The sequence below is a fragment of the Ceratotherium simum genome, chromosome 18, assembly GCF_057802395.1.
Source record: "Ceratotherium simum simum isolate JZ-2026a chromosome 18, ASM5780239v1, whole genome shotgun sequence".
Lineage (NCBI taxonomy): Eukaryota > Metazoa > Chordata > Mammalia > Perissodactyla > Rhinocerotidae > Ceratotherium > Ceratotherium simum.
In genome coordinates, this window is record NC_141917.1 from 55,199,157 (window position 1) to 55,219,612 (window position 20,456).

Genomic DNA, 20,456 nt, shown 5'->3' on the forward strand with positions numbered 1-20,456 from the left:
CATGAGTGCTGGCTGTACAGGAGAAGGGAGCCCCCATCTTTCAGCCACACTCCCCTGAAACTTAATATCCTGAGCAAGAAGAGAGGGGGGCAGGATGAGAAATGCTGACTTCTGTCTCTCCCAGTAAGACAACCCTCTGACTGGGAGCAGGGATGAGAAGATGACTTGTGTTCTGGGCTATACCAGTCAGGAGTGGAATTTCCATCTCATTGAGCTGGGAGAGGATTAGGGCATAGATCTTGGTTCAAATAATGTTTGAACTGTTTTTACTAAATTTTAGTAGATTTTCTTGAATAACTGTTTCTTCATTTACTGTATTCCCTTAGGACCATTTGTAGAGACAAATATTCAAAAAATTTTTTTTCACTAGTCTACTGGTCTGCAGAGTTTTTCACACTATTGTGCTAGAAGTAGAACTCTCACGTAGGTGCCACTTTAATTCGGTCTGAGGAGTACCCAGAGCCTGTTGGAGCCAGATTCAGAATTAAACCACCATTTTCCTGCTATGGTTATATATGTGGGGAAGGATGGTGTGTAGGGAGAGAGTCTTCCAACTGCCTGCTAGACCCAGAAGATGGCAGGTGACTCTCACACACATGTGCATGGTCTCCTCCTAAGCCACTCACACATTCGTGATGACCTGTCCAGCCACACTGACTCACAGCAATCCCACTCTAGTCTGTCACCCAAGTCCAGTCCTAGTTGTCGCCACACACACCAGTTCTATGCTGGCCATAGTGAATGTGATCAAGTGTAAAGTTTCCAGTGAGGAGCCCACCTCCAGACTCCAAGAGAGAACTGAGATTCTCCATCCTGAGCCTTTCTCCCACTCTTGACTGGGTGGTGGTATGGAAAGGGTTACAGGTCCTAGGGTTCTTTCTATGGCTGTGATCCATTATACTGGCAGCTACCAGAGCAGATGAGGAGCCACCTCCCCATCTTCCAGGGGGATACATCCCTGGAAGTAAGTATCCTTGAGTGTTCAGGAATGGAGCACACAGTCTCTTTGAACTCAGATGTCCTTTTCCCCCTAATATGTTAGAAGGCGGCTAGGGACCAATCCTCCTTCATTCATTTCTTCCCAGAGAACCCAGTCTGAGTCCTAGATCATCTCTCAATTTCTGTTGAGAATACTGGCCTCACAGTACACAAACCCTGAGTCAGAGCCAGCCCTTAACACTCTCCTCAGTTACTTCTGAAACCTTCCATCTCCTGTTCAGCTCTACATATAAATAGCTTTTATGACAGAAGTGTGTCAAGGTCGTGAGATGTGGTAGAAAAAGAATGTGTCCAAGGTCAGGAGGTAGAGGAGGTAAGTTCTTTCCAGACCTGCCCCTTCCAATTATGTATCCCTGGGCACAAAATAAGGTCTGTTTCTTTATCTTGAAAAGAAAATGGGTGGATAGGATGATTTCAGTGATCCTGCTGGGATAGAAAAACCTATTATTTTATTCAGTACATATGTGCTTAATGTCTGCTTTGCCCAGGCACTGTGGCTAGGGCAGTAGACAAGACAGGTAAGAAACCCACATTATGGAGCTCACCATTCCTGGGGGAAACATGGACACCCCGTTCCTTGCCATCCTTCTGCTTTTGCCTGCCCAACTGTCCATCTTCTCACACCCTGAATCTGGGTTGTCCCCCCAGCTTACAGCCACCCCACTTTCAGCTGCACCAGGTTGTCCATGGACCAAAAGTTACAGATACACTGTCTCCAGCCAGGTGACTGGACCAAGTGATAGCTCTCTTCCAGGAATGCCCACTTGCACCTCCAAGAGGGCTGGTCTGACTCTAGTCCTGACGGTTGAAGCCCTTCTTACTCTACCTCCTACCTATTGGATGCTGTGAATGGAATTCCAGAGTAGAGTAAAGGTGCCCTGAGCCCATATAGGTCACCTCTACCAGGAGTTCTTTACCTGGGTTCTACTGAACCCCAGTCTATGAATAGCATTCAGGAGTTGGTGAAAGTGGGTGGGAAAAAGTATTTATTTTCCCTAGACTTTATGAGAAATATAGTTTTCTCTTCCATGATGAACAGAGGTAACCAAACAGAAGGATTAAGAGGACCTGGGGATTGGTTACCAAGAGAAACTACAGATGATATCATGCCACAGTTGTTACAGACAACTCAAAATTTCATTTGCACCCATCGTGATTTCAAAATCACTGTGGCTGTTAGACTTTCTGTTAGGCTTATTCTGTAATGAGTTAATAAAGAAATACATATATTATTTATACTGTATTTCAATATAATTGATTTCCTTTGTATCTTATTTTATGCATTTACAAACATACTTCTGAAAAGGGGTCTATAGGTTTCACCAAATAGCAAGAGGAGTCCATGGCCCAGAAAGGCACAGCTCTTTCCAGCTTCTATGGTGCTTTTCCCTCAGAGCCTCAGAGCATCATCTTGCAAATATGCTGCTGTCACTCACCTGGACCCCCGCTGGTGGTTTTATCTGAAGGCTTTCCTCTGAAAGGCTGTGGACTCAGGCTCTCTGTAGACAGCCCCACATCTTCCCTGGCTTGCTCAGACCACTATCCTTCTGAAATCTCCTCTTTTTCTCCATTTAGGCATCCCTAGTGCTCCAGCCCTGCCTCTCTTCTCCTCCTGCAGTTGAGAACCTTTGTTTCCCACGTGGAGTCACTGCAATAAGTCACACATATCTCTTATCCCTCAATTTAAGGCCACTGACTTCTCTCAGACACACAGAATAACTGGTTGCATTTCCCTCCAGTTTCCCAGCAGACATTTATCCAACCCTGCTATGATCTAGCTCAGGATAGCAGTGTGGTAGGGAGAAGGCAAGACAAGTGAATATTTTCTCCTCTCCACAGCTTCATCTGCCAAAGATGAAATGAAGTTTCCTCATATGTCCCATTCCTTAACCCTCTAAGGTAAAGTCTTCCCTAGAGGTAGAGGTTTGGGACAATTGGTGGAGAGCGCTCTGGCTGCCTGGTTGGGCTTGCATCTTGCACCAGAAGCTGCCTTGATAAGCCATCTTCTGGCAGGTGCAGGGATGATGGCTGCCCTGGGGGAGCAGAATCACCTTCAGAAATCCCTGCTGTATAGAGGGATCCACCTGCTCCATGTATTTCTGAGCACTTCTTACTTTATTCCACTGGGTCTGCAAGAGGTGAGAGGGAGGAGCTTCCAGGCCCTTTGCTGATGTATCCACCATTCCAGCACCAACTATACACTCCACACACTCCACTCTGAAACCTTGTGGTTTCAGCATTCGCAGGACCACAGGGTCAAGACAGAACATTTAGATTCAGAACCTTAGGAGTCCTAAACTTTTGACTGTGTTACACAGAACAGAGCCCTCTCTGCTTTGCCATGTCTATCATAACATCCTTGGACTGGCTGATAGTGGGTGCCTTGCCACTGGTGGGGGTGCTATGGGGTCCCTTGTAGGCTCAAAGAGTGCCATCAGGGATTAATGAAGCAGTGATGTATTTATTCACATGCCTCACATTGGTCAGTCTGCTCCATCCCTGTAAAAACTCATAACCAATCAAAAGCAGAAGACAGCCATGTAGATATTACTAGTACCCACCCTTGTCTGGGTCTTATGTCCTTCTGGGGACTTCACTTTCAGCCTCTTTTGCAGTACAGTGGAGCCACATAACTAGTTATGCCCAGTGGACTGAAAGGGGAAGTGATATTTGTTTCTTCAGGGTCAAAGCATGGACCCAGAGCGGGTATGAGATTTCCATGAGCTCTTTTCCCTTCCTTTGCAACCATGAGGCCTCTTGTTCCAGAAGGCTCAGCTACAATGAGGTCTCCATCAGCAAGTCTTCCTGAGTGATTTGGTGGAGCAAACCTACCCCCAAACTCCACCCCCAACTAACTCTCATTTGATATGTACCTTGAGGAAGAAATAAATCATTATTTGTTAAGACAATGAAAGTTTGAGGTTTACTTCTTACCACAGCATACCTAGTCTATCCTAACTAATTAGAAGGCTATTAAAAGAGAGAGGGAGGAATAAGCTTATGTTAGTCTTGGGGTTTTATTAAGTCAGAGATGGGAAAACTTTTCCTTAAAGGCCTTTAAAATAAAAATATTTTAGGCTTGTGGGCCATACAGTCTGTGTCACAGCTACTCAACTCTACAGCTGTGGAGTGAAAGCAATCCATAGACAATAGAAAAATGGATAAACATGTCTGTTCCAATAAAACCTTATTTACAAAAACAGGCACTGGCTATGGGCTGTAGTTTGCTGGCTTCTGATTGGCCAGCAGAGCCCTGGTTCTCTCCTGGGCTCTTAGTACCAATGGTTCTCCACCCAGACTGCCTGTGAATTTCTGAAGAAGAGTTAAAGAATAAGGATACTCTAGGGCCCCTCCACCCCTGGCCACTAGATCAGAATCTCTGAGGGTAACCTAGTCATGGGTTTAAAGTTTAAAGTTCTGGTCCTGTTTAAAGTTACCCAGATGGTTTAAATTCAGAGTGAGGGCTGATACCTACAGCTATGGCCCCTAACAATTAATTCCTAAAAATTCCTGCTTACATCAGGAGTGCCAGGGACATGTCTTGGAGCCTTCTGGATCCCCTAACACATGGCATCAAAAAACTAGTTTTTCTAAGAAGAGAGGGATTGCAGGTTGTTCAGAGAAGGCTGTCCAAACCTGCCTCGCAGATTTGAGAACCAACACAAACTTTTGCCCCTGGCTGTTCCTCAACCCCAAGGGGCCCACCCAGTGTGAATACCCTTTATTGACATACCCCTACCACTGCCATCCAGGCTGTGGGATTGATAGAGATTCCCAGAGCATACCACATGTTCCCTTTTTGGCTTACCCTTGCTTGAACTGATGTTCATAACTTGCAGCCAAAAGAATATTAACCAAGGCACTTAGCCAAACCATCCTCTTCTCTTGATTTCTCTGTGTCTGTTGAGGTATGAATATTCACTCAGTCACCTAGGCTCATAGCCTTGAATTGTTCACTGAGTTTTCCTGCTTATTTTCTCACAGCCTTCACCCTGAGTTATACCTGCTCACTTTAAAACCTAAGTCAGTGTTGCCAAGATGGTCTCAGCAGAAATAAAAAATGTATCTGATAAAAATTTATCAATGATCATTAAAAATGGTGGCAGAGTGACATCAGCATAATGGCGGAGTGAGATTTCCTGTAAACTCTTTCCCTGATAAGATACAACAAAAGGGACAGTCACAGACCAACAATGGACTCCTACACAACAGAAAGGAAGATCAGAAAGATCCACACTGCTGCACATCTGAGAGTGGATGTCCTGGGGCCCCCGGAGGAAGTGGGGAGAGGTAAGGAGAACTCCTCTCCCTCCCCATCAGATCAGCAATCCAGGTCTGTGCCACTCCCAGAGAGGGGGGAGGGGCGGCCCTCTGCAGGGAAACTGTAGCTCTTTGAGCTCTCTCAGTCAGTGGGAAACTCCCGCACAGAAGACTCAGAACTGCTGCAGGGGTGCCATCAGCATCTGAGCACCCCAGGAGAGTGGATAACGAGGGACAAGCGAGAAGCCAGCCACACCAGGGGCCCAGCAGGCAAAAGACAGAGCCCCCCTCCCATGCCCAACACTGCAGCTCAGCCGACCCAACCAGACAGAGCAACCTGGCCGATCTCAGCGAGCAGCCGGGGCAGAGTGCAGGGGGCTCAGATTACATAGCCCTTAACCACCACATGGTGGCGGCAGGTGAAAACTGCAATCAGATACTTCCAGGATGAGGAAAAACAAAGCAAATACAGGAACCACAATGCAAAGGTACGTGAAATCACCAGACCAGAGGGAAAATGACAAGCACCCAGAAACCAACCCTGAAGGCACAGAAATCCATAACCTGAATGACAGAGATTTCAAAATAGCTATCATAAAAAAAATCAACGAAATACAAGATAACACAGACAAACAATTCAATGAGATAAGGAGTTTCTTCACAAAAGAGATTGAAATCATAAAGAAAAACCAATTGGTAATGATGGAGATGAAGAACACAATGGAGGATATAAAGGAGAATCTGGAATCTTTAAAGAACAGAGCTGACAATATGGTGGAAAGAATGAGCATTATAGAGGATAGGAATACAGATATGCTGCAGATAGAGGAGGAGAGAGAACTAAGACTAAAAAGAAATCAAGAACGTCTCCGAGAAATATCCGACTCTATTAGGAAATGTAACATAAGAATTATAGGTATTCCTGAGGTTCTCCCTGAGGGAAAAAGGAATGGAGAGCCTATTCAAGGAAAGAATAGCTGAGAACTTCCCAAATCTGGGGAAGGAGCAAGAAATACCAGTAAGTGAAGCCAATAGGTCACCTAAATATGTCAACAGGCAAAGGCCCACTCCATAGCATATAGTGGTAAGGTTGGCTAAAGTCAATGACAAAGCAACAATATTAAGGGCAGCTAGACAAAAACAAAAAATAACGTACAAAGGAACTCCCATCAGACTCTCAGCGGATTTCTCAACAGAAACTTAATAGGCTAGAAGAGACTGGAATTATATATTCAAAATACTGAAAGACAAAATCTTTCAACCAAGAATACTCTATCCAGCAAAAATATCCTTCAAATATGATGGAGAAATAGTAACTTTCCCAGATAAACCAAGGCTAAGGGAGTTCATGGCCACGAGACCCCCACTACAAGAAATACTCAAGAAGGCCCTCAGGCCTGGGAAAAAGAAGAGAAAGGGAATACAAAGCTTGGAGCAAGGAGAAAAATAGGTAGACAAGATCAGAAAAATAATAGATCTTTACCGGAATAGGTTAGCAACCACTTAAATACCAAAATCAAAGATCAAAGGAAGGAAATCACCAAAATTAAATATAACCTCATCACTGTAAACACACACCTACAACACAAGATAGAATAAGTTGTAACAAGAATGACTTAGAAGGGGAAGAAGAAAGAGATTGAATTGACTTAGTATAAGGAAAAAAGAGGCCATCAGATAATAGACTATCTCATACACAAGAATTTTTATACAAACCTCAAGGTAACCACTAAACAAGTAATCGAAACAAAATCACATATGATAAACAAAGAGAAAACTAGAAGAGTCATAAGACGGAACAACCAAACTGAATTGGCAGTCCGAAACAAATGGGACAAGAAACAAAGGAAATGCAAAAGAACCGGAAAATAAGTGACAAAACAGCAAGGTCAAGCCCTCATATATCAATAATTACCCTAAATGTAAATTGATTGAACTTTCCAATCAAAAGATACAGAGTGGCAGGATGGATTAAAAAGCAAGACCCAACAATATGCTGCCTGCAGGAAACACATCTCAGCTCTAAAGACAAGCACAGGCTCAGAGTGAAAGGATGGAAGACAATACTCCAAGCTAATGGCAAACAAAAGAAAGCAGGTGTTGCCATACTCATATCAGACAAAGTAGACTTCAAGATAAAACAGGTTAGGGCCAGTGCCGTGGCTTAGCAGTTAAGTGCATGCGCTCCACTACTGGCGGCCCGGGTTCGGATCCCAGGCACGCACCGATGCACCACTTCTCCGGCCATGCTGAGGCCACGTCCCACATACAGCAACTAGACAGATGTGCAACTATGACATACAACTATCAACTTGGGCTTTGGGGAAAGAAAGAAAAAAAAGGAGGAAGATTGGCAATAGATGTTAGCTCAGAGCCGGTCTTCCTCAGCAGAAAGAAGAGGATTAGCATGGATGTTAGCTCAGGGCTGATCTTCCTCACAAACACAAAAAAAGATAAAACAGGTTAAGAGAGACGAAGAAGGGCAATATATAATGATAAAAGGGACACTCCACCAAGAAGACATATCACTTATAAATATATATGCACCCAACATAGGAGCACCAAAGTACATAAAACAACTATTAAAAAACCTAAAAGGAGATATTAGCAGCAACACAATAATATTAGGGGATCTTAATACCCCACTTACACCAATGGATAGATCATCCAGACAAAAAGTCAATAAAGAAACAGTGGATTTCAATGAAAAACTGGACGAGATGGACCTAGTAGACATATACAGAGCACTCCATCCAAAAACAGCTGACTACACATTCTTCCCACATGCGCATGGAACGTTCTCAAGGATAGACCATATGTTGGGAAACAAAGCAAGCCTCAATAAATTTAAGAAGATTGAAATCATAACAAGCATCTTTTCAGACCATAATGCTATGAAACTGGAAATCAACCACAAGAAAAAAACTGGGAAAGTGACAAAAATGTGGAGATTAAACAACATGCTACTGAACAGATTATTGATGAAATTAAAGGAGAAATCAAAAAATATCTAGAAACAAACAAAAATGAAAATATGCCACACCAAATCATATGGGATGCAGCAAAAGTGGTCCTGAGAGGGAAACTCATAGCAATACAAGCCCACCTTAACAAACAAGAAAAAGCCCAAATAAGCAACCTTAAATTACACCTAACAGGACTGGAAACAGAAGAACAAACAAAGCCCAAAGTCAGCAGAAGGAGAGAAATAATAAAAATCAGAGCAGAAATAAATGAAATTGAGACCAAAAAAATAGTAGAAAGGATTAATGAAACAAAGAGTTGGTTCTTTGAGAAGATAAACAAAATTGACAAACCCTTAGCCAGACTTACTAAGAAAAAACAAGAAAAGGCTCAAATAAATAAAATTAGAAATGAAAGAGGAGAAATTACAATGGATACCATGGAAATACAAAGGATTATGAGAGAATACTATGAGAAATTATATGCCAACAAATTGGACAATCTAGATGAAATGGCTAAATTCTTAGACTCATGCAACCTCCCAAAACTGAAACAAGAAGAAATGGAGAATCTGAATAGACCAATCACAAGTAAAGAGATTGAAATAGTAATCAAAAACCTCCCAAAAAATAAAAGTCCAGGACCAGATGGCTTCTCTGGTGAATTTTACTAAACATTCAAAGAAGATTTAATACCCATCCTTCTCAAACTATTCCAAAAAATAGAGGAAGATGGCACACTTCCTAATGCATTCTATGAGGCCAGCATCACCCTGATACCAAAGCCAGACAAAGACAATACAAAGAAGGAAAATTACAGGCCAATATCGCTGATGAACATAGATGCAAAAATCTTCAACAAAATGTTGGCAAACTGAATACAGCAATACATTCAAAAGATCATACACCATGATCAAGTGGGATTTATACCAGGGAGGCAGGGATGGTTCAACATCCTCAAATCAATCAACATGATATACCACATCAACAAAACAAAGAATAAAAACCACATGGTCATCTCAATAGATGCAGAGAAGGCATTTGACAGGATACAACATCCATTTATGATAAAAACTCTCAACAAAATAGGTATAGAATGAAACTACCTCAACATAATAAAGGCTATCTATGACAAACCCACAGCCAACATCATACTCGATGGGGAAAGGCTGAAAGCCATTCCTCTGACAACAGGAATGAGACAAGGCTGCCCACTCTCACCACTCTTGTTCAACGTAGTACTGGAGGTTTTGGCTAGAGCAATTAGGCAAGAAAAAGGAATAAAAGGAATCCAAATAGGCAACAAAGAAGTGAAACTCTCACTATTTGCAGATGACATGATTTTATACATAGAAAACCCTAAAGAATCCATTGGAAAACTATTAGAAATAATCAACAACTACAGCAAAGTCACAGGGTACAAAATCAATCTACAAAAATCAGTTGCATTTCTGTATGCTAATAACGAACTAACAGAGAGAGAGCTCAGAAAGATAATACCATTTACAATTGCATCAAAAAGAATAAGATATCTGGAAGTAGTCTTACCCAGAAGGTGAAAAAACTATACAATGAAAATTACAAGACATTACTGAAGAAATCAACGACAACATAAAGAAATTGAAAGACATCCCGTGCACATGGATTGGAAGAATAAACATAGTTAAAATGTCTATATTACCTAAAGCAATCTACAGATTCAATGCAATCCCAATCAGAATCCCACTGACATTCTTCATGGAAATAGAAAAAAGAATACTAAAATTCACATGGGGCAACAAAAGACCCCGAATACCTAAAGCAATCCTAAGAAAAAATAACAAAGCTGGAGACATTACAATCCCTGACTTCAAAACATACTACAATGCAATAGTAACCAAAACAGCATGGTACCAGTACAAAAATGGACACACATATCAATGGAACAGAACTGAAACCCAGAAATAAAACCACACATATACAGACAGCTAATTTTTGACAAAGGAGCTAAGAATGTACAATGGAGAAAGGAAAATCTCTTCAATAAATGGTGTTGGGAAAACTGGACAGCCACATGCAAAAGAATGAAAGTGGACCATCTGATATCGCCATTCACAAAAATTAACTCAAAATTGGCCAAAGACCTGAAGATGAGACCTGAAACCATAAAATTCATAGAAGAAAATATAGGCAACACACTATTAGACATTGGTCATAGAGGAATTTGTTCATATGCCATGCCTACCCAGTCTAGGGAAACTAAGAAAAAATAAGCAAGTGGGACTTCATCAGATTAAAGAACTTCTACAAGACAAATGAAACCAGAATCAAAATGAACAGACAGCCCACCAGCTGGGAGAAAATATTTGCAAAACATATATCTGACAAGGAGTTAAGCTCTGTAATATATAAAGAACACACACAACTGAACAACAAAAACCCAATCAACCTAGTCAAAAAATGGGCAGAGGAAATGAACAGACACTTCTCCAAAGAAGATATACAGATGGCCAATAGGCACATGAAAAGATGTTCAACATCACTAATCATCAGGGAAATGCAAATCAAAACAACACTAGGATATCACCTCACACTCGTTAGAATGGCTATGATCACCAAGACAAAAAACAACAAATGTTGAAGAGGATGTGGAGAAACAGGAACTCTCGTACACAGCTGGTGGGATTGCAAACTGGTGCAGCCTCTATGGAAAATGGTATGGAGATTCCTCAAAAAATTAAAAATAGAAATACCCTATGATCCAGCTATCCCACTACTGGGAATCTATCCAACGAACCTGAAATCAACAATCCAAAGAGGCTTATGCACCCCTATGTTCATTGCAGCATTGTTCACTATAACCAAGAAGTGGAAGCAACCCAAGTGTCCCTTGACTGATGATTGGATCAAGAAGATGTGGTATACATATCCAATGGAATACTACTCAGCAATAAAAAAAGACAAAAATCTTCCCATTTGCTACAACATGGATGGGCTTGAAGGGTATTATGTTAAGTGAAATAAGCCAGAAAGAGAAAGACAAACACTGTATGATCTCACTCATATGTGGAATATAAACCAACACATGGACAGAGAAAACTGTATTGTGGTTACCAGGGGCATTGGGGGTAGTGGGTGGGCACAAGGGGTGAAGGGACACATGTATATGGTGATGGAGAAACAAAAATGTACAACCAAAAATTTCACAGTTATAAACTATTAAAACATCAATTAAAAAAATTTATCAATGAGAAAAAAATCAATTGTACTAGAAGTGACTATATATATATATATATATATTTTTTTTGTTTTTTTGTGGTAACTGGTTTATAACATTGTATAAATTTCAGGTGTACATCATTATACTTCTATTTCTGCATGGATTACATCATGTTATCATGTTCACCACCCAAATACGAATTACAATCCATCACCACACACATGTGCCTAATTATCCCTTTCACCTTCCTCCCTCCCCCCTTCCCCTCTGGTAACCACCAATCCAATCTCTGTCTCTATGTGTTTGTTTGTTGTTATTATCTACTAGTTAATGAGTGAGATCATACGGTATTTGACATTCTCCCTCTGACTTATTTCACTTTGCATAATACCCTCAATGTCCATCCATGTTGTCACAAATGGCTGGATTTCATCGTTTCTTATGGTTGAGTAGTATTCCATTGTGTATAAATACCACATCTTCTTTATCCATTCTTCTCTTGATGGGCACTTAGGTTGCTTCGATGTCTTGGCTATTGTGAATAACGCTGCAATGAACAGAGGGGTGCATGTATCTTTATGCATCAGTGTTTTCACGTTCTTTGGATAAATACCTAGTAGTGGAATAGCTGGATCATATGGTAGTTCTATCCTTAATTTTTTGAGGAATCCCCATACTGTTTTCCATAGTGGCTGCACCAGTTTGCACTGCCACCTGCCATGTCTGAGAGTTCCCTTCTCTCCACAACCTCTCCAACACATGTTGTTTCCTGTCTTGTTAATTATAGCCATTCTGACGGGCGTGAGGTGATATCTCATTGTAGTTTTGATTTGCATTTCCCTGATAACTAATGATGCTGAACATCTTTTCATGTGCCTGTTGGCCATCTGTATATCTTCTTTGGAGAAATGTCTGCTCAGGTCTTTTGCCCATTTTTTAATTGGGTTGTTAGTTTTTTTGTTGTTGAGATGCATGAGTTCTTTATATATTTTGGAGATTAAGTCCTTATCAGATGTATGGTTTGCACATATCTTCTCCCAATTGTTAGGTTGTCTTTTTGTCTTGTTGATGGTTTCCTTTGCTGTGCAGAAGCTTTTTAGTTTGCTGTAGTCCCATTTGTTTATTTTTTCTATCGTTTCTCTTGCCCGGTCAGACATGGTGCTTGGAAATATGTTGCTAAGACCGATGTCGAAAAGCGTACTGCCTATGTTTTCTTCTATTAGTTTTATGGTTTCAGGTCTTACATTCAAGTCTTTAATCCATTTTGAGTTAATTTTTGTGTATGGTGTAAGGTAATGGTCTTTTTTCATTTTTTTGCATGTGGCTGTCCAGTTTTCCCAACATCATTTGTTGAAGAGACTTTCCTTTCTCCATTGTATGTTCTTGACTCCTTTGTCGAAGATTAGCTGTCCATAGATGTGTGGGTTTATTTCTGGGCTTTTGATTCTATTCCAGTGATCTGTGTGTCTGTTTTTGTGCCAGTACCATGCTGTTTTGGGTACTATTGCTTTGTAGTATATTTTGAAGTCAGGGAGTGTGATACCTCCAGCTTTGTTCTTTTTTTCTCAGGATTCCTTTAGCTATTCGGGGTCTTTTTTTGTTCCATATAAATTTTAGGATTCTTTGTTCTATTTCTGTGAACAATGTTGTTGGAACTCTGATAAGGATTGCATTTAATCTATATCTTGCTTTAGGAAGTATGGACATTAGAAGTGGCTATATTTTATATTAATTTTTTTAGTTTTTATAAAGCAATTTTTCATTTTTGAAATTTATGACTAAATAAGTGAAAGGTTTATTTACGAAAACACAGATGTCACTTAATTTCTTTGATTGCTTGGTCCATACATTACCCAAGTTGCACAATCATATCCACAGCTGTTTTTTTTTAATTAATTAATTAATTTTTTATTGCCATAACATTGGTTTATAACATTGTATAAATTTCAGGTTTATGTCATTACTTCTATTTTGCATAGATTTCATCATGTTCACCACCCAAATACTAATTATAATCCACAACTCACACATGTGCCTAATCATCTCTTTCACCCTCCTTCCTCAGCCCTTCCCCTCTGGTAACCACCAATCCAAACTCTTTCTCTATGTGTTTGTGTGTTGTTGTTTTTATCTTCTACTAATGAGTGAGATCATACGGCATTTGACTTTCTCTCTCTGACTTATTTCACTTAGCATACTACCTTCAATGTCCATCCACGTTGTCACAAATGGCTGGATTTCATCATTTCTTATGGCTTCTTTTTTTGACAAAGGAATTCAACACCTTGTTGAGGTAGGATTCATCCATTTGGGACCATGGGATTTTTGCTGAAAAAAACATCAGTGTTAAGAGATATGTAAAGGAACTGCTGGGCGATGTATTTTCCCATGAGAGCCACAACCACAGTCAAACGTCTTCACTGGGAGATGATTTCTCCCAACTGAAGAAACTCAGAGCATCTGGAATTCAGGACAGCACTATTTTATAAGGAAACCTCTCTACCAAATCCACACTCAGGGCTTCCAAGGAAGACCTATTGACCATGTCAACCTGTAAATGGTCTTTCTGCAATGGGAATGCAATGTTTATTCCAACATTTATGTTTTTAAATAAAAATTTGGAATTAAATAAATCTAAAAATTCTTCATTTGTGAAGACTGAGTTTATTGATATAGTTGTAGAATGTTCCTTCCTTGAAAGAGCACATCAGTCAATATAGAAGAAAGATGCAGGACAACACCTACAGATGATGAGTTTAATAGAAAAATATTCATCAATGATATTTATAGTTTTGATGTTTTTCTGGTTCTGCTTTTTAGGCTAAAAGTGCAGACCCTGGACCTCCCAGTTCAGACAAATACCTGGCCACAGTAACCTGGAAGAGGGTTATGCCCACGCCCTCTTGCTTGTCCTATCTAGAATCTTCCTGAGACCTACTCATCCCACAACCTGTTACACCTCCTCTTTCCTCAGGCCGCTCTCCTGTTCCAAAACCTAACACTGACCATATTAAGTTGATTTAATCTTTATTTAATTTGATGTTAACTGGATCATAACTTAATAATTTAATGTTAAGTCAATGATTAATGTTACTGTTAACACATTCCTTAGCTCAGTTTTGAGATCATGGGGCTAAATTTCTTTATTTTCTTTAAAATTTTTTAGACGCCCTGTCTGCCTTTTTAAATACCATGTTGGTGGATAAAAATTATTACAAAGAAGACGTGTTGCAAAAACCCAGACTGTTGAAGTATATAAACAAAAAGTAGAAGTTATCTTCCACCCCATTGGCTTCTACATCCTGTGGTTGGTCTCTGAGCTGGAATTTTCCAGGGTATAGCTTTCCTGGAGAAACAGCTGCTCATGTAGGCAGTAGGGAGGTAGTGGATCTACGATGGACCCAAGATCCATTCCTGGGTTCAAGTACCCACCACTTCTGCTACTGCTCTCCCAACTTGGACATGTTATTTCAGCAATCTGTGCCTCAGTTGCTTTATCTCTCAAATAGAGGACAATGATGATAGTGGTATCTATATCATAGGGTTGTTGTGAGGATTAAATGATTTCACACACATAGTAAGTCTTGGCTCTTATTATTATTATTATTATTTTGTATCTTTCTGCCTACTAGAGGTCTTAAGCCAAGGGGCAAGGAGATATTACAAGTTCAAGAATGAGAACTAACCAATGGAAAGACCAATAAGGATAAGAGTGCTATCCCAGAGTTGTGGATGGAGCACTTTCCTTCTTTTTTTTAAGTTAATAAATAAATAATTTTTTCCAGTTTTATAATGATTTGATATATGTATATACTGTGAAATACTGTGAAATGATTGCCACAATGTTTAGTTAACACTCATCACTTCATATAGTTACAAAATTTTTTTTTCTTGTGTTGAGAACTTTTAAGATCTACACTCTTAGCAAATTTCAAAATATACAATACAGTATCGTTAACTACAGTCACCATGTTGTACATTACATCCTCAGAACTCATTTATCTTATAACTGGAAGTTTGACCCTTGAGATCAGCTTCACCTGTTTCACTCACCCCACGACTTCCACCTCTGGCAACCACCAATCTGTTCTCTGTTTCTATGAGTTTGGTTTTTTTAAATTCCACATATGAGTGAGATCATACAGTATTTGTCTTTCTCTGTCTGACTTATTGCACTTAGCATAATGCCCTCAAAGTCCACCCATGTTTTTGCTAATGGCAGGATTCCTTAGGTTGTTTTCATGTCTTGGCTATTGTGAATAATGTTGCCTTGAACGTGGGGTGTAGATATCTCTTTGAGATAGTGATTTCGTTTCCTTTGAATGTACATTCAGAAGTGGAATTTCTGGATCATATGGTAGTTCTATTTTTGATTTTTTGAGGAACCTCCATACTGTTTTCCGTAGTGGCTGTATCAATTTACATTCCCAGATGGGGCACTTTTCTACAGGAATGGGTGTGTCCCCGGGAGAGCAGTGCTAGCTGCTTGGATGGGCAACTGAAAGGACAGAACTGGAGAGATCCAGGGAGGGGGACTGAAGCACAGAGAGTGCAGAACCCAGGGGCTCGTGTTCTTGTTATGGGTTGAACTGTGTCCTCCAAAAAAGATATATTGAAGTCCTAACCCCTGGTTCCTCAGAATATGCTCTTATTTAGAAATAGGGTGAATGTTGATGTTATTAGTCAACATGAGGTCATTCCAGAGTAGGGAGGACCCCAATCCAATATGACTAGTGTCCTTATAAGAAGAGGGGAGAGGGACACACAGGAAGAACTCCATGTGAAGACAGAGGTAGAGATTGGAGTGATGCATCTACAAGCCAAGGATTGCTGTAGCCACCAGATCCTGAGACAGGCATGGGATGGATTCTTCCTCAGAGCCTCCAGAAGGAATCAACACTGCCAATATTGTGGTTTCAGACTTCTAGTCTCCACAACCGTGACAGAATGCATTTTTGTTGTTTAAGCCACCCAGTTGGTGGCACTTTGTTATGGCAGCCCTGGGAAAGTAAGACAGTTACCTTCCTAGTTTGAACCCAAGACACCTTCCTGCTGCTCACCTTCACACACTCACCATCCTGTCCAAATTTGTTCATTCACAGCCCCGAAGTGGACCTTTTATTTTTGACTTCTAGGCTTCTTCCGCTATATGGACAACTTCCACATCTCTGTCCTAACTCTCTTTCAAGTCACAATTAAAGCCCCCCCCCTTCTGCCCCTTACGTGTTTATATGGGAGCCAGAAAGCACTTTGGTTAGTGCTTAGTGAGTGGGGAAAAGTGCTTTGAAGCCAGTAGTGAGAAGCAGCTAGGATGACATTTTCTCTCCTTTACTGATCATCTCTCATGTCCTATGGCAGCTGGATCTACAGTCTCTACTCCCACTGAGGGATGGTCTCAGGGAAGCAGCCCAATGGGGGCCCCAGGCTCCAGCCCAGACCTGCACTGTAACCTTGGTCTCCTTGGGTCTCTTCACAGATCTCCTCCTGCGCATCAGGCCCTGCAGCCCTGCTCATAGTTTCCAGACCCTCTGTTATACATCATTACTCTTACTAGCCCACTTCTTGGATGAGCAAAGGTGGGCCTCAGAACATCACCTCACTCCTGGCCCTCAAGCTGTGGCTTTTGATGAGTTCTTTCTCTGCCTCTTGAATTAACCCATAAAGCTTGGACTTGGGGTTGGGATCCTCATGCTTGGTCTGATGGTTTCTCCACACATGACAGCTACCTGTTAATTTTCCCTCCAGGCCCCAGGAAGTGGGACTTCCACAGACTAAGGGCCCTTGGCCCCATCTGAATCTCACTTATCTTCCAAGTGCCAGGTTCAGACAAGCCCTGCACATCTTTGCTCCTGGATTAAGAGCATCACAGGAAGTGATGTGTGAGAGCATTGTAGCAGCAGCTACAGATAACCCTATTCAGACTTAGTCATGCAGGCACTGTTCTAGGTGCTTAAAGCTCAGGTGCTTTGGCTCCAGAGTCTGGATAAGAAATCTGTAAGCTTTTTTATTTCCCTTATGCCCAGGTTCTTACGAGGGGCATAATAGATATTGGTGGGTCCACCAGGGGTCAAAAGTCAAGGAAGAGCTGCCAAGTTGGTTGCCTCCTCCAGGGTGGGCTCCACCATGGAAACCACTTGTGCTCAGCCTGACTCTCTCACCTCCAGGCCCTTTCCTGGATCCTTGCACTTTGACCCAAGTCATTTTACATGTTCAGGAAGAGTGGGATATTGATGAATTGGACAGCTGCCAGGTATATAAAATATATAAATGGGTGCCATAAAAAGGGATTGAGTGTGTTTGTGAGGCCTTTATTTCCTCCTCCACCTTCACAGGACACAGGTCTGTCCTTGAAAGACATGCAAACACCATCTGTCCATTGTCAATGAGGGGCAGAGGCCTTGGATACTCCAAGACCCTGTTTTCCTGGGTGGCAGGCTGCCAGGGGTTGTGCAAGTGGTGGGCAGTCCCAGGCTGGGGCTGGATAACTTGACACCATCACATCTCTTTGGTCTGTGTCTACCGACATGTTATCAGCAGCGGGTAGCAATAAAACTGCCCAGGATGATGTCAGTGATTAAAGAACCTCTTTCCCCCTGACCTGTCTTCTCTTCCTCCTTGCCTTTCACTTTAGAATGAGGAAATTGAATGTGACACCTTTTATTACTCTAACCTGTCTTAAAATACTCCCTTCTGAAGACAATCTTCCCTCAATAGCCCTGCGGCTCAGGTCATTTGAACATGCCCCACACTGATGGATGTACCTGTTCAGTTGTATGCATTTGCCTTTGCTTTTCAGCTGTTTCTGTTCCTGGTCTGCATTCTGCATCTTGAGGTTTTAGAGGGTAGTAATAGTATCTTTCACTTTTGTACAAAGCAGATGCTCTAGCATGGAACCTTCGTGGCCTTTAGCAAGCAGAGTGGATAGCAAGTTGGAGACGATAGTGGTATTATCCTGTGTTTCAGCCAGGAGAGGCTAGGTACTGCTGCTCTAACAAAGAACACCAAGATGCCAGAAGCTACAACATCAAAGATTTATTTATTGCTCACACTGTCTGAGTCAGCTGTTTTTCTGCTCCATGTCCTCTTAACTTGGGACCAGGCTGATGGAGAAGACATTATCCAAAGAATTGCTGGTTGTCATGGTGGAGGAAAAGAAACACACACTAGCTTGTGCTGGAGAGTGACATAGATACTTGTGCTCACATTTCATTGGTCAGAGCAAGTCATATGACTGAGCCTACCATCAATGAGACAGGGGAGTATAATTTACCCCAGAGAGGGTTCATCCCGCAGCACCAGTTCTGCTTACAAAAAGTGGCCACTAGGAACTCATATTCCATTCCCAGCTCCACACCAGTTAGCTAGGCTTCTTACCCATTTAAAGTTGGAGAATAGGTTGAGATCAGTGAATCTCTGGAAATATTAATACTTCTCCCAGACCTCGCTTGGAAGCAAGAGCAAGCCGTTGGCTAACCCTCTCAGAACTGGGAAGGTGGGGCAGCAGCAGGGTAGAGCCAGGCCTTTGCTGGCTATCCTGATGTTGATGGCAATTAGTGGGGGCAATGGGCATTAGCAGGAATTAGGAGACCATGATCAGCTCTCATTCAGCTTCAGCCAAGTTTTGCATCTCCTCTGAGCCTCAGATTCCTCATCTGAAAAGGAGGAGATTGGATTAAACAAGTGCTGAGATTATGCCAGCTGGAGCTGATTACAACTACGTGGAGAGCCCAGATGCAATAGGGAAATGACTCATGGTGTGTCCTGAGATGGCTGAGCACAGTGTGAAATAGTGGGAACTCCTCTGCATTCCCTCACCAGCGCATGACCCCAGAATCTCCATCTCTTTCCATTCCTTGGCTTACTCTCCCCGCAGCTTGGTATTCCCTTTTCTTTCTTCTCTGCTTCCTCAAAACCTGTCTGTATTCCTCCACAGAAGAATTCCACTCTTTCATGGCAGGGAGAGTCTCTCACAGCTTTCTTGGTTAAGCACTCATGTTTCATCTTCCCAACTGCCCATAACCTTCTTGAAGATTACTTCTATGTCTTCTACTTCTTTTCTTCAGCCTCCTCCTACCCTGCTTCTTCCCCACTTCCTACCATACCTTTCACAGAGCTGGACTCAATTGCAGTTTTTAAAGCACTAACTAAGTTTTGCATACATTGCCTTATTTGGTTCTCACAGCATTACCATAAGGAAGATATTATTTCTCTCATGATAGCACCTGCCTTGTAGCTCTTCTGTCAATCCAGTGAAATGTAAAACGTTTAGTGCCATATTTGGCAAGTAGTAAATGATCAATAGGCAGCAGCTGCTACTATTATTATTACTATTACTGATGAAAAAACAGGTTAAGAAAGGCCAAGTGATGAGCATATATTGCACAGTTAGTAAGTAGGGTCTGAGTTTGAATCTAGGTCTTTCTGATTCCAAAGCCCAGTGTGGTGGTTCTTAGAGCCACTCACTAAATATCTGTTTCTGGCCTTGTAGGTATATGTTGGATTGCCCTTCCCCATTATTTCTGTGTAGTAGTATGATCATGATGCTTGTTTTGGTAAGAAGTGATATTTGTCATGTTTAGGTGGAAGCTTTAGAAGCCAGTGATTCTGCACATTTCCTTCTTACTACAGCCGTGGAAGTGAGCTCGGGTGTTAAGATGAAGCCTCTGTCAGGCCTGGTGACTGAGTTGTAAGGATGAGCAGAGTGCTTCTGTCAATGCACGCCCGATATGCAACATGAGGGAGAAATAAACATTCATTGTGTTAGGCCACTGGGATTTGGGAGGTTGTCTGTTACTGTAGCATAACCTAATCCAAGTGACTGATAATTCACAAAGACATGCTTATGCAATTATTGACATACCTTTTGGGGCTCTGTTATATTGACACCCCTCCCACCCACCAATCAGAGCTGATGGTTGCTTTCTTGTTTATTCCAGTCCATACTTATCTTTCCATTAGCCAAACCCTTTAGTGGTAGGCCAGTAGTTCTCAATAGGAAGGTACCATCCCTTGGAGAGTGTTTTGGAGATTTATGG